The sequence below is a fragment of the Crocodylus porosus genome, unplaced genomic scaffold (assembly GCF_001723895.1).
Source record: "Crocodylus porosus isolate Cpor-Errol unplaced genomic scaffold, CroPor_comp1, whole genome shotgun sequence".
Taxonomy (NCBI): domain Eukaryota; kingdom Metazoa; phylum Chordata; order Crocodylia; family Crocodylidae; genus Crocodylus; species Crocodylus porosus.
This window is the reverse complement of record NW_017728950.1, coordinates 4,235,841-4,251,746: the sequence shown is the minus strand read 5'-3', so window position 1 is coordinate 4,251,746 and position 15,906 is coordinate 4,235,841. Positions and strand designations below refer to the sequence as shown.

General features: G+C 44.3%; 1 long non-coding RNA gene across 1 annotated transcript; it reads right to left on the bottom strand.

Moving 5' to 3' along the window:
- Positions 1 to 7,854: 7,854 nt before the first annotated feature.
- LOC109323295 lies at positions 7,855 to 14,847 on the bottom strand. Its single transcript, XR_002104599.1, has 3 exons — positions 14,633 to 14,847; positions 11,741 to 11,742; positions 7,855 to 7,870 (listed from the first exon to the last, which is right to left on the bottom strand). It is a non-coding gene; the product is annotated as an uncharacterized LOC109323295 (long non-coding RNA).
- Between the last annotated feature and the right edge of the window lie 1,059 nt (positions 14,848 to 15,906).

The following is a 15,906-nucleotide window of genomic DNA, read 5'->3' as shown; positions in this document are numbered from 1 at the left end:
CACTTACAATAAGATGTGTCATACTGTACAAACATAAATTTAACTAACTGTTCCATGTTGCTCGCTCATAATATATTTTCTCTATTTCACAGTATTAATCTGCACTTTCCTCTATACTCTCTATTAGTAATCCTCTGCTCTCTGGTTTTCCTAACGTATTCATTTTTTTAGATTGTTTTCTTTACAATGTGTTCTTTGGCTTATTCCATTCTTTTTGGTTATTGCTTCACATTGTTTAATTCTTTTTCTTCTCTTTTAATCTTTATCTTTGTTCAATTTTCCCCTGCTTCCACTTAAATCAAAATTAAGACTCTGATTGAATTTAATGGGACCTGGAACTCCTGGTGCTCTGGCGTAGTGCCCAAAGACTGGAAGAAGGCCACTGTGGTGTCTATCTTCAAGAAAGAGAGGAAACTGGATCTAGCAAACTATAGGCCCATCAGCCTGACTTCTATCCCGGGGAAGATCTTAGAAAAGTTTATTGAAGAGACCATCCTTAATGGACTGGCCGACACCAACATCCTGAGGAATAGCCAGCACAAGTTTGTTGCGGGTAGGTCTTTCTTGACCAATGTCATTTCCTTCTACGATCAGGTGACCTATCACCTGGACAAGGGAGAAGAGATTGATGTTATCTATCTTGACTTCAAAAAAGCCTTTGATCTGGTATGCCATGATCACCTTTTGGTGAAATTGGCCAATTATGGCCTTGGGTCCACCACAATCCGCTGGCTGGGAAATTGGCTCACTGGTCGGACCCAGAGGGTAGTAATTGATGGAAGTTAATCAACTTCCCTGTGGCCAGTGGGGTCCCCCAAGGCTCTGTCCTTGGACCCATATTGTTCAATATCTTCATTAATGAGGTGGACATTGGAGTCAGGAGTGGACTGGCCAAGTTCACTGATGACACCAAAGTTTGGGGCAAAGCATCCATACCAGAAGACAGGATGGCAATCCAGGTTGACCTGGACAGGCTTAGCAGATGGGTGGATGAGAACCTGATGGTGTTTAACATCGAAAAAGGCAAGGTTCTCCACCTTGGGAGGAAAAACCTGCAGCATCCTTATAGGCTCGGCAGAGCTACACTGGCTAGCACTACAGAAGAAAGAGACTTGGGGGTCATCATTGACCACAAGATGAACATGAGCCTGCAGTGCAATGCTGCAGCTAGTAAAGCCACCAAAACACTGGTTTGCATCCATAGAAGCTTCTCAAGCAAATCCCAGGATGTCATTCTCCCCTTGTACTCGGCTTTGGTGAGACCGCAGCTGGAGTACTGTGTCCAGTTTTGGGCTCCAGAATTCAAAAAAAATGTGGAGAAGCTTGAGAGAGTCCAGAGAAGAGCCACATGCATGATCAGAGGTCAGGAAAGCAGACCTTATGATGACAGGCTGAGAGCCATGGGGCTCTTTAGCCTGGAAAAGTGCAGGTTCAGGGGTGTTCCCATACACTGTTGCTTGATTCAGGATAGTATTGTGAACCACCACATATCAGGAGTCTGCTGCAACTACTAGGTTTTAAGTTTATTCTGTAGTGGGTTTCACTTGGTCATACATTGTATAAAATACTGTATTTCATGGTACATAGGTTGACATGATGTATAAGTGAACCTCATTTTTCTGATCCCAAAAATTAGGAATTTAGTAGATCCAGTGTATAAGCCAATCTAACTTTTGGAATCAGAAATATGGGTCGACTTACACAGGCCCCTGCCTGCCTTCACTTCTGGCCAAATACCCAGGAGGTGGACATGTGCCTCAGCACCACTCACAGGGAATGGGGCTTCACTTGGCTGGCATGGTCCCATCCCTTGCAAGCAGCAGTGCCTGGACCATACCAGATCAGCATCAAGCCCAGTACCACTCTCAGGAGATGGGCCTGTGCAGGCTGAGTGCCAAGCCCAGCTCTGTCCCCATCCTTATCCCTTGTGAGCAGCACCGGGCTTGGTGTTCATCTGACTCAGTCAGTGCCACTCACAGGAGATGGGGGTGTGCCAGCCAAGCACTGAGTCCAGCACAAATCACAAGGAATGGGGATGGGGCTAGTCTTGGTGCTCAGATGCCATGCCCCCATTCCCTGTGAGTGGCACTGCCTGGGCCATGCCAGCCAAGCACCAAGCCTGGCCCCACCTGCTATGAGCGGCACTTGTGAGTGCTGAGCCCAGCCCTGTCCCCTGCAAGCAGTGCCAGGCTCAGACCTCAGCAGCTCCACTTGCCAAAAGCAGGACCAGGCTTGCTGCTTGGCTGTCATGGACCTATCCCCTGCAAGCAGCACTGGGCTCAATACTCAGCTGGCACAGACTCAGGCAGCACTGCTCATAAAAGGTGGGTCAGTGCCAGTCAAGCACTGAGCCTGGCCCCATCCCCCTCCCCATCTCCTGAGAGTGGTGCTGGGCTCATTGCTTGACTGATGCATCCCCATCCCCTGCGAGTGGGGCTGCTTCAGCTGAGTGCCAGCCAAGTGCCAAGCCTGGAGCTGCTTGGAGGGGATGGTGATATAGTGTATGTCGAGGTTGAATTTTAAAAGTTAAAAATTGGGCTTTGAACCTCAAATTATACACCATGAAATATGGTATATATCCCTTGGAGCAGGGAGTGAAAATAGGACCCAAGTGCCTTAACCCATGGCCAGAGACTATAATGGGTTTACCAGTCCTTTCAGTAAATTTGTGAAAAAAAATCAAAATAGTTCATTCCATAAACACTGAAATGCAGTGTGTGATCTTCTGGATTTCTTTCCATTTGCTTTATATTAAGCCAAAACTTTTTATTGAAATTGACACAAATTCATGAATAAATTCAGTTGACCTGAAACTTCATTTTTTAATTGATGAACTATTCACTAAATAATTTTTCCCATCCTTATTTTTTTTTTGCCAGACTTCCATTGTTCTTTCCTCATCCATCATTTTTTCCATAATGCTATTCCTGCATTCAGGATTCATGGAAAAATATTAAATTGATTTTTATAATAGCACTATAGATGATACAATACATGTGCACATCCATGCATGCACACACACAAATACATGATTATAAAGAAAACATTACAACATAAACTAAACATTGCACAACTTGCACTATAATATAATTTAAATATATATATCTTTAAATATATTATATAAATATATATTTAAATTCTGACAGGCCACTTGTAATGAGGTACTAAAAAGCTATTCTTAGGGGGGCTCCAATACACCTGCTCTACCCTCCAGTGGGCACTGAAAGATCCCCCAGCCAGACTGAACTCCCTCCATTCCCTTCCCCCACTCCCATTCTGAAAATACTGACAAGCTGGGAGGCAACACACATGCAAGTTACAAAAGATGCTGTGTTTTGAAACATTTTAATCTGAACTGTCATGCAATGAGGGTTCATATTTTCACTGGATCGGCCATCTTTGAAGCAGTTTGAAGCAGTGCACTTGTGTTTTGTTATGGGTATAGACTGCTTTCTGTGGCCAGATCAGGTGAAAATTGCCACTTCTGTCTACATCCTTACATTTCTTGTGTAGTTGATCACAAGTTAGGCACTTCTGCATTTGCTATTTCTGATTGAGACTTGAAAGTTGCTTCTCTGCTGTTGATGTATAATAATTGAACACTGAACTACGCAACAAGATGGAGACATTGCACATTCTACCTTTCAGATAGTTAATCTGGAAGGCAGGATTAGAATTCAGACTGACCTTGAAAAACTGGATAAAAGGTCTGAAATTTAATTGCATTAAATTCAGTAAGGACAAATGCAAAGCCCTTTGTGAGGGACAGGACAATTTTACTTCATGAAAGATGTGGATAAATTAAGAGTCCAGTGGAGAATAGCAGAAATTATTTGAGGTCTAAGAAACATGATTTATGAGGAAAGGTGGAAGAACTGGAATTACTGAACTTGGAAAAAGAGAAGATGGGGTGGAAAGGGGGATTTTAATCACAGTCTTCAAATACCTGAAGAGTGGTTATAGAGAGAATAGTGATAGGATACTGTTTGTAGCTACAAAGTACACAACAAAGAGTACCAGTCTTAAATTACATCAAGGGAAATTTAGGCTAGATATTAGGAAGAAAGTTTTCACTCTTGGGGATTTAAGTATCAGAACAGATTACTGAGAATGGTGTGAGATTTGTATCACTGGAAGATTTTAAGAACAAGACCTTTGACCGAGATGGTTTATGTAGAAATGATCCTGACTTGAGCAGCAAGTTGGACCAGATGACCTCCATCCTACCCTATCTTTTTTCTGATTCTGTGGTTTTCATTTGTCTCCATAAAATATAAAAATTGTTGATGGTTCATCAGTATGATATTATCCTTCTACAGTTTATTTTAATAACTTAATAATTGGTTTAAAATCATTACTATTAGTGAAGTTGTATACAAATTAAATGCAAAATAAGTAGCCAACTTATCTCTAAATAGAATTTGTGATTTACATTTGATCATTGCAAAAGATTTAAATCCAAGTTCTGGGATTCAGTCCAAGTCTTTTGCTGCAGTTTTCCTTAAAATGACATGAGTTTGTATGTTCCACTATCTACTTTTTAAAGAGCTATATGTAATGTAGTCCAAGGTAGGTTTTTTGGAGGGGTGGGGGGGCATTGCATGTATATATATTCAATGTATAGAAAATATATTTGTTAAATCATGTGTTCTTGCTTTCTTAATAGTCTGGCATGTTGTAAAATTAAACTATATAAATCTTAGCACTTTTAATAGTTAAATAATTTACAGCTACAGATTGTTGAGTTGCATGAAGGGAATAATGATTACAGGGGTAATTTTGAAAATGAATACTAAAAAGGAAAGTTGATAGCTTGATGTTAACAAGTGAGGGAGATAGCAATCAAGTCAAAGCTCAGCATCTACACAGTTGGAAACAACAAGAGAAACACATCCCATGTTATATATCACCCAGGGGAAACAATATGTCTGCCACTAAAATGACTAAGTGCAATATTGGAAAATCCTGTTTCCATTCACGAATGAGTCTGTATGGACAGCTCTGAGTCGATCTGGGGAGTAAGCCAGCCAGCCAAACAGCTACAGAACTACTAGCCTGTGACAAAGCTCAGGATTTTTATTGTTAGTTTCTGAATTGTTTTATTATCTGGCTTGGGTATGAATAAGGAAACTGCAAGAGATCTTGACATGAGTAGTTATAGGCAAAGAGAGGCAGGTATAAATAAAATGCCATGATGCCCTTGCCAAAACTATAAATCCCAGGCAGAGACCAATTCATTAATGTCACTCTGAATAATGATTTATGATGTTGTCTGTAGCAGAGGATCCCTCAGACACTGCAAGCTGTCGCCTTAGAAAGTGAGCCTCTCTAATTAGCTAGCTGACATACAGGGTGGATCCTTCAAGATGGTGCACCGTCTGGTCTGACAGTCATGCAAAACAAGCATCAACAACAATGAAATTGGCAAAGATAAATAGAAGTGAAACTCCCAAGAACAACAGTGGCGACAGCTGGTGCAGCAGGGCAATGGAGAAAAGCTCCAGGAGATAAAATGGAGCCAGGTGACCATTAAAAACGTATGGAAAATGGGAACTGTAACGGACTATATAGCAAAGGTGGTCATTCACATGTATTTTCAAGACTAAGTAGAATCCTAGGACAAAAGGAGCTATGAAAAATACATTAAGAAAGTGATACATATTATGGAGCATGGAATGGGACAAAAAGGCACAATTTTTAAATGATCATGTGACACATCTTTTAAATAGAAATACTGATACTTTTCCCTTCTTTTTGGTGGGTGGCAAAAAATATCTGCTGTCTCCTTTTTCCACAGTTACTGGTAAAATCCATTATAGAAATACAGTTTTACCAATCAAGCATTTTAAAACCAGGAAATAAATTTTAAAAAATTGGTTATGGTATGTTAAGGTTTGAGGGATTTAAACAAAGTAAAGTCAACAAGAAGGAAACAATACCAAAAGGGATTGTTTTTAATTGTTATTTGTTACTACAAATGCTAAGATGTATTCGTTACAATTCTATGGTTATTTTAAAGCATTATTACAGAAAAGAATTAAGGTTGTTGGGTACCTTTGTTGTAGATTTCCATATTTTAATTCATTAGAAGGAATGTAAAGAGTACCTTACCTCAGAAGTTTTGAGGTTTTAAGATAATTGCAAATTTGTTGTTTGATTTCACTCTACATTACTAATATGTGCTTTTGACTTTAATTCTTTTAACTTAGGCCAGTGTGTGAGTGTGTGTGGATGCACATGCATATACAGATATATATATTTAAAAATTAACAGCCTGGAACAAAGTGATGAGTAGAATTCAAATCTCAGATTTTTAAAAGTTATTCTGAATTTTAATTCTGCACATATTTTTGCATATATGAATAGTTTCATTGAATTCAATGGTAAAGTGCCATATTTGCATAAGTGTTTGTGAGATCCAGGTATTACAGTGTAATTTAACCAAAGAACAATTCTTTAAAAGGTGGGTTAGGAGCTTTTTTGATGGCTGAAACTTTAATATGAATATTTGGAGAAAATGTACTCTTCTTGGAAAGCTGGTATTATGAAAACCTCATTGCTTGTAAGGATAAAAAAATGCAGCTTGTCATTATATCACCTAGCTTAAGGGCTCAACTTTTTCTCTGCTACCCAGGAATTTTGGTATAAGTAGCACTGATAAGTGAAGCAAATAGATAATTTGATGAACAGCATGAATGTTGGTGTGATTCATCCAGCTAAATAATACTTGGTTTCCAAATGCACATTTGCCCATATGACCAAATGCACATTTCAGGCAAGAACTGTCAAATTTATTTCCTTTTCCAGACTAATAGCTAAGTTATTTGCCTTTTTCCAGGATTCCAAAACACATGTTTTATAGACTATAGATAGCTCCTCTGCAAGTAGGTTTTACATGCCACTGGGATGGCTATTAATATAACTTCAGTTTTTACTGGGTAAATGCAAGGTATCTGTATGTAGAACAGTAATTTTCACACTAGCCTTTGCTAAGTGCTTTGATACTAAAACAAAAATAATCTCACAAATCACACACACACACACCACATTATCCCCCACCCCCAATATTTTCCTGCATACCACATGTCCCTGGATAAGACATGTATCTTGTTTTGGGAAGGCAAAATGAAGAAAAACATTTTTGTGGTCATAGTGAAAATTGACTTCAGCACCTATGGCTCTGAGAGGATTAACAGAGCTCTGTTCTTGAAGGCTGAATTCTCCTTTTCCACTTTCTCATTAAGGCTAGCAGAGAGAGAAGCCATCTTGCAGTAGTGTGTCCATGCTTTCTTCTTTTCCAGCAAATAAAAAATCAGCTCCCCTGTTTGAGACACCACCCAATTTTGGAGCTCTGATGTTGGGTGAAATTGAACATGTGGTTTGCAAGTAAATACAGATGTATAACTAGTGGATATACCAGTCACAACACTGATATGTTAAGAATGGTATTTAAAGGTTTACTTTTGGGGAATTGGCTTATAGGTATATGCATATGCATTAAACTGGTTCAGGATGGGCAGCAGGGGTTAACTGATTTCTAAGAGTCTGAGTCACACAGTTTCACACAGCCTTACAAGCAAATATGCTAACACAACAAAGCCAGCAAGGACATGCAGTCTGGAAAACAGAGGGAGCATGTACCATACTATTCCATAACATGAGATAAAAAGGCATGAGCTTACAAGGTCCCAGAGCAGGAGGGCCTAAGACCCAGTTTTGGGGGAACAGACCAAATTAGGTTTGCCAGGGGATGGGGATGTTGATGGCAGGGAAAGGCCAGGAATGATGAACCTCAAGCCAGGCAATGGAACAGTCCAGGCAAGTACCAAGGACCCCGCTAAGCATCAGAATGGGGAACTAGCAAGGACACCTATTGTGAGGCTTAGATGCCTCTATACTAATGCTAGGAGCATGGGGAACAAGCAGGAGGAACTTGCATTCCTGCTTGCAAATAAATAATTCAACCTGGTTGAGTTAACAGAAACTTGGTGGGATCCTACCCATGACTGGGCAGTGGACATTGCGGGCTACAGGCTCAGACAGGACACAGTTGGGAAAAAAAGAGGGGGGGCATTGATCTCTGTGTTAAGGAACAATATACATCTTCTGTAGTTAAATTGGGGCAGGAAGAAGGGCAATTTGAGGTACTATAGGTCAGGTTACAGGCGGGTTAGGGTGAAAGGGACTTGGTAGTGGGGGTATACTACAGACCCCCACACCAGGGGGATGAGTTAGACCTGGAATTTTCAAGACAGATCTCAGAGGCAGCGCACTCAAAGGACTTGGTCATCATGGGTGACTTTAACTTCCCAGATATCTGCTGGGAGAAACAGGCAGCCAGGTCTGCCCATTTACAGAAGTTTCTAACCTCCTTACAGGACTTCATCTATCACAGGAGGTACACATTCCCACTAGGGGAAACTCCTTACTAGACTTGGTACTGGCCACAAGGGACGACTTGGTGGGGGATCTGCAGGTGCAAGGTAACCTAGGGGATAGTGACCACTTATTGATAGGGTTCACTATCTGGAGAAAGGTGGGGAAGATAACTAGTAGGGCAGAAGTGCTAGACTTCAGGAAGGCCAACTTCAACAAGCTCAGGTGATTAGTTAGGGAGGGACTAACTGGTAAAAGCCTTGGAGAGATGGGAGTCCAGGAAGGGTAGGCATTTCTCAAGGGACTAATCCTGCAGGCACAGAAAAGGACCATCCTAGTACACACAAAAGGGAACAAAAAAGCAAAGAAACCCTCTTGGTGGAGCAGGGAAATCCAGGAGAGCCTGAAGGGAAAAAAAGAGGCCTATAGGTTGTGGAAGCAGGGGGCTGCCACCAAGGAGGAGTATACCTGGTTGGCTCAAGCTTACAGGGAAACACTGAGGAGAGCCAAAGCAGAAATGAAGCTTTGACTGGCACCAAAAGTTAAAGATAACAAAAAGTCATTCTTTAAGTACATAGGAAGTAAAAAGAAGGTGCTTGGTAAATTAGGTCCCCTTCAGGATGAACTAGGACAACTTCTAACAGATAGGATAGCCAAAGCAGGGCTTCTAAATGATGTCTTTGCATCTGTGTTCCTGGACACAAATACAAATACGCTTCCCATTGGGACTTTAGGTAAGCCCAGTATAGATACCAACCCACCATCTGTTCGTGCTGACCTAGTAAAGGGGTACCTGGAGGGGTTGAATGTATTTAAGTCAACAGGTCCTGATGATCTTCATCCCAGGGTACTTAGGGAATTAGCTGCAGTCATAGCGGAACTGCTGGCACAACTGTTTGTGCACTCGAGGCACTCAGGAAAGGTCCTGGAGGATTGGAAAAGGGCCAATGTGGTCCCTATGTTCAAGAAGGAGAAGAAAAAGGAACCAGGTAACTACAAGGCCAGTTAGTCTCACCTCTATCCTTGGCAAGACCTTTGAGAAATTGTTACAGATCACATTTGTGGGGGACCAGTGGGTAAAATGATGCCAAGGGACAATCAGCATGGGTTCATTGCAGGCAGACACTCCCCTACTAAACTGGTTTCAATTTACAACTAGGTCACAAAATACTTGGATGAAGGAATAGCGGTAGATGTTATTTACTTAGATTTTAAAAAGCCCTTTGACACAGTGTCACACCCAATTCTTATTAAATAGTTGCAATGTAGATTATTACACAGTTCACTGGTAGAAAATTAGCTTGTGGGATGCACCCAGAGAATGGTGCTGGATGGCTCAGTTTCTACGTGGAGAAATATAGGCAGCAGGGTCCCCCATAACTCTGTCCTGGGACCGGTACTATTCAATATCTTTATTAGTGACTTGGATGAGGGAGTAGAAAGCACCCTGTCCAAGTTTCCTGATGACACCAAACTATGAGAGGAGGTACACAAACAAGATGGCAGGGAGTGAATCCAGGCTGATTTGGACAGGCTAGGGAAATGGGATGAACAGAACAGGATGCAGTTTAAGAAGGATAAGTGTCATGTGTTGCATGAACAGGTCTAGGGAGGTGATACTTCCCCTCTGTGCAGCATTGGTTAGACCACAGCTGGAGTACTGCATCCCAGTTTTGGGCACCGCACTTCAAGAGGGATGTGGATGGCCTGGAGAGGGTTTAGAGGTGGGGCACTTGTCTGCATAAAGGCCTACAGAAAAACCCTATGTGGACCAATTGGGAGACCTGAACCTCTTCAGCCTCCGCAAGAGGAGGCTGAGAGGTGATTTCATGGCTGCTTACAAACTCATCAGGCGGGGCCAGCAAGAAATAGGTGATACAATATTTATCAGGACACCTGTTGGGGTAACTAGAAATAATGGCCACAAACTGGAAGAGAGCAAATTCAGATTGGACATCAGGAGAAAATTCTTTACAGTGAGTGTTGTCAAAATATGGAATACACTTCCAAGGGAGATGATGTCCCTTTCCCTTTCCTTGGAGGTATTTAAAATGAGATTGGACAGACACCTGGCGGGGGTCATCTGACCCCAGCACTCATAGTTTCATAATAGCTAGGGTCAAGAGGGATCTGAACAGATCATCTAGCTTGACCCCCTGCCACAGGCAGGAATGAATGCTTGGTTCACAAAACCCCAGACAGGTGATAATTCAACCTCCTCTTGAATTTGCCCAAGGTAAGGGCGAGGACCACTTCCCTGGGAAGTTGATTCCAGATTTTGGCCACCCTAACTGTAAAATATTGCCTTCTGATCTCTAACTTAAACCTATTCTCCATCAGCTTATTACTAGTGTTTCTCATAACCCCAGGTAGTGCTGGGAAGAAAAGGGTTCTACCTATATGCTGTTGATCTCCCCTGATGAGTTTGTAGGCAGCCACCAGGTCCCCCATCAGCCTCCTCTTGCTGAGGCTGAATAGGTTCAGGTCCCTCAGTCTCTCTTCATATGGCCTGTCCTGCTGCCCTCTCACCAAGTGGGTGGCCCTCCTGAACCCTCTCCAGGCTGGCCACATCCCTTTTGAAATGTGGTGCCCAGTACTGGATGCAGTACTCCAACTGCAGCCTGACCAAAGTCGCATAGAGGGGGAGTATCACCTCTCTGGACCAGCTTGAGATGCATCTTTGGATGCATGATTATGTATGGCTGGCCTTGCTGGCTGTGGTCTGGCATTGGTGGCTCATGTTTATCTTGGAGTCAATATCCTGTTTCACCTCTGTGCTTTCAAGAGGGGAACTCCCCAGCCTGTATGTATGCTGCAGCTTTCTTCTCCCAAGGTGTATCATCCTACATTTATCCACACTGAACCCCATCCTATTCTCATCTGCCCATTTTTGTAGTCCATCTAAATCTATTTGCAGCCTCTCTCCCTTCAAGTGTGTCCATTCATTCCTGCCCAGGGCAGTGGGTTGGACTTGATTTAATAGGTCCCTTCTGACCCTAATATCTATAAAACTATGAAATTAGGAGAAAGCCTGGAAAGACCAAATTAGTATGTGTGCATGTGATAAGCTATGTGGATGTATGGCACCCACACAGAGGGACCAGCCAACAATAGTCATGAAGAGTCATCAAGAGTCATTAGGGGGAACAGAGAATACAAAAGCAGAGACTTTAGAGCAGAGGCAGGCAATTAGTTCAGCTGGAGGGCCACTTCATGAATTTTGGTAAGCTGTTGAGGACTGCATGGGTAGCCCCACCCTTTGGCCATTGCCCTGCCCCTTGGTCACCATTTTGTGACCAGAAGTCCTTCCCCCTAATCACTGCCCTTTGCCACTGAAAGTCCCTCCCTTTGCCCCCAGAAGAACTCCTTTTGGGCGGAGGTAATATGGTCTTGGAACAAAGTTACACTTTGTTACATGTCCTATGTCAGGGGTAGGCAGTGTTTTTTGGCCAGAGTGCCAAAAAAACCATGTCTACCTTGTGAGGCACTGGAGTGCCGGCATGCCACAAAAAACACTGGGGTAGGGAGTATATGGCAGGATGCACTGCATATTAATATGGTTAATAATCAGAAATATTTCTTTTTTATGGTAAATACCAGGTTTTCTAAAAATTCTAAACCTAGTGACAACAAATAAAAGACAGGAAAGGAAAGAAATAAGGGAGGGAGTGAGGGAAGAGAAAGGGAGGAAGAGGAAGGAAGAGGGAGAGAAGGAGAGAGGGGAGAGAAAATAGAGGAAAGAGGAAGGGAAGGAAGGAAGGAGAGACACAGGCACGGGGAGAAGCAGACAGAGGGGGAGGCACCACAAGTAGGTTGGCCTGGCTAGGCCTTGGGAAGGTGGCAACCGGAGGAGAGGGGGGCTGCCTCAGAGCTCTGCAGACTTGGGCCACAGCTGGGCCCCCAGCAGCACCCAAAGTGGAGCTCAGCCTGGCCCACACAGCTCCATGGGATGGAGTACAACTGCCCTGCCCATGAGAGGATGCTGCCTGGCAGAAGCAGGATGCTGGGCTTGGGAGGCTCCTGGCTCAGCCTCTGTGTACAATGGGCACAGCAGAAATGGGGCAGAGTCCCCCAGGCCACGGGAGGAGCCCCAAGGGCTCTGGGAACAGTTGCACAAAGCTGTGCACTTACCTCTGCTGGCCTGGCCTGTGCACATGGCTCAGCCGCCACCTCTCCCCACTGGTGCCAACTCCGCTGGGCCTGTTGCATCCAGCGTGCAGGGAAGCAGCAGCTGGCTGGCTTTGCTGCATGCCACTCAGGATGGGATGGGCCTGGCCAGGTCAGCACCGGCAAAGAGAAGCAGTGGCTGAGCCAGCTGAGCCATTTACTGCATGCTGCTCAGCACAGGCTCAGCCACAGCTTTGCCTCTCTGGTGCCAACCCATCCCGAGGATGTGCCCAGGATGTGACAGGCCCAGTTGAGTGGGCACTGGTGAAGAGAAGCAGTGACTGAGCCATGTGCTACTTGGGACTGGCCAGGACAAGCCTGAGGAGGTAAATAGAAATCATGGCTTTGCCACGTGCCTCTTAGTCCTGGCCAGGCCGGCACTGGGGAGGGGAAGCCATGACTGAGCTGGTCCCAAGCAGCACAAGGCTCAGCTGCTGCTTCTGCTCGCCAGTGCTGACCTGGCCAGGCCTGTCTTGTCCCATCCTGAGTGGCACACATTAAAGCCAGCCTAGTCACTGCTTTGCCATGCGCCGCTCACTTGTGATGAGATGTGCCTAGATAGGTCAGCACTGGCAACAATAAGCAGCTGAGTGGTGCATGCACCTACCAGTCCCCACGGGCCCTGCTGCTTCCCATGGCCCCCACCCCCCCTCGTGCTGCTCCCCCCCACCACTGCAGCAGCTTCCCTCTGCCCTCCCCCTGCTTCCAGCCTGACCCAGGAAGCACCAAGCTCCTGGCCACTGGGCTGTTTCAGCAGTTCCCTCCCACATCCAATCTTGCCTTACTTTCCACTCACATAGGGTGGGCAGCCACTCCAGGGTCAGGAGGGCAGAAGCCGCGGAGGCTTCTGGTTTGGGGCTGAGGGTGGGTGGTGGGTAAGGCCTGGGGGTGGGGTGGAGCCAGCATCACCTTGCTGCTTAGCCACAGGCTCCTTCTGGGTCCTCCTGCCCCTGAATGCCTGTCAAAGATGACAGTGAGGGGCAGATAAAAAGTAATTTTCTAAAATCCTTAGAGGCCCCAAGGGCCAGATAAAATGGGCTGATGGGCTAGATCCAGCCCGCAGGCCATATTTTGCCCACCCCTGCTTTAGAGTAACAAAGGGTCCCTCCCCATCCTTCTTCCCATCCCTCCTCCTCCTGGTCCCACCTCAGTCCCTCTCTTCCCCAAGAGGGGTCCCCATCCCCCAGGAATGGTCCCCAAGGCCACCCTGGACAGAGGGCATACCATCAGCCCATTACATCTACCCCACTGGAGGCGGGGCATGGGCCTCAGCATCCCACCTCTGGATGGCTGACATCTGACACCTAAGACAGCCTCAGAGTGAAGACTGCATCTTGATCAGATGAACTTTGACTCTGATGACAGCCCTAGAATTTGGTAGATATATAGAATTGCTTGATTGTTTGTATTGTTTCTTTTCTGTTTTTGCTGTATATCAATAAATTGCCTATTATTGAATGGAAAGGTTGTGGTCAGTCTGACTGCGGGTGTCCCTCTCCCCCTCCCCTCCACCCCACCAGAACAAGATCTCTGGGTCCTAAATCCAGAGCCTATGAATATCAGTGCTAGTTTTAGATCTACTCAGCATAATAAAATTCTCAAAATAGACCTTTAAATCTTGCTTTAACCTGGAAAATAATGTGTATGTGAGTCCATTTCCTGGAGCTAACAGTATTACTGCTTATTTGCCTGAAAAGCTCAAGGTTGTGCTGTTAGAGCTTTATTTACTCTTCACCCAGCAAAAAGTGACCTACCCATTTCCAGTCCTGAAAACCACATTTTCTGCTCCTAGTAGTTTCAGAGCTTGCTTCACTCCCTTTGTTTTTCCCCCTACTCTATCGTCTTCGGTTTTTGTTTTGTTTTTTAAACTTGTATTATGCTATTGACATGCCTGGGACAATTGCTCTCTCTTCTTCAAATCCTTTCTTAAAATCTACCTCTTCAAGAAATTCCATCCACGTCCTCTTACCTAATTAAAAATCCACACATTTTCCTTCTGCCCTGAAGTTTTACCCTGGGTATTCTTTTGTCAATGTTTCTCTTGTCCTATTTAGAGTATGGACTTCTCAGGGCATGACACATCTTTGACCTCCAGAGAGGTAGATCTCACATTTGAAAGAGCCACCAGGATACCATGTGAAGAATTGCTGCAGTACAGAAGTAAAACCCCCACAAATCGCACACCGCTGATTATGACACCTCACCCCTCCCTTGAATCCATAAGGACAATCCTCAAGCAATTGCAACCCGTACTAAAAAGAGACCTTATTTTTAAAGAGATTTTCCCAGAGCCACCCATATTAGCCTTCAGATAAGCACCAAACCTTGCTAACCTCATCACCAGAAGCGAACTTCCTCAGGCCCAGAATACACCAAATGGATCCAAACCACGCCATGACAAGAAATACAAAACCTGTCAACACATCTCCACCACCCCCACATTTACTGCACACCACAACAGAGCCATCAGCATTCACGGATCTTTCAGCTGCACCTCCAGAAACATAATATATCTCATCCAATAGACCAAATGCCCTGATTGAAAATACGTAGGAGAGACCAAACAACAACTGCGCACCAGAATGAACGTACACCGGAAATCTATCATAGACAGGAATACCCAATTACCTGTGGGGGCACGTTTCTCCCAGGAAAACCACACTCTCTCCAATCTCTCAGTTCTAATCCTCAAAGGGAACTTACAAAACACTTCTCAGAGACAAGCCTATGAATTGCACTTCATCAACCTCCTAGATACTAAAAATCATGGACTAAATATAGATCTTGGATTTGACACATTATAACCTGCCTGACATCTGACTCCCCAGGTACCTCTCCACTATTCATTCCCCTTCTCTTCCCCCCAGCCCCCCAGCCTGTCTTTCACCAACTGACTCCTCAATTTACGTCTTCACTGACTGCCTGTTTTGCATGCATACCAGCCTCTGGCTTCTTTACTTTTCATTCCATCCAGGTAGACCACACACCAACTGCAGAGACTTCCTTAGCCTGACAAAGGGTTTTTGAACCCGAAAGCTTGCTTATTTTTTTCCCCCAACTGTTGAAGTTGATCAAATAAAAGATACCAGATTCACTCAAAGAACCTTGTCTGCCTTTAACCATAGGCTGTATTCTCATGACCCAAAGTAGCCTTAGAGTTGGGAAGGGATTTAGGAAGTCTGGTGGAACCAGAAATAGACTCCAGGTCTCCTAAGTTCCCTGGTAGTGTTATAAGCACCAGGCAGTTGCTCCTGCAGGCCAGTCCTGTCCTGCATTTTAAATTATCTTTACACTAAATATGTCTTCTGAAATGGGAAACTGTACAAGAACTACAGTCTTCTTTCCATCTGTAATGAGTTGCTT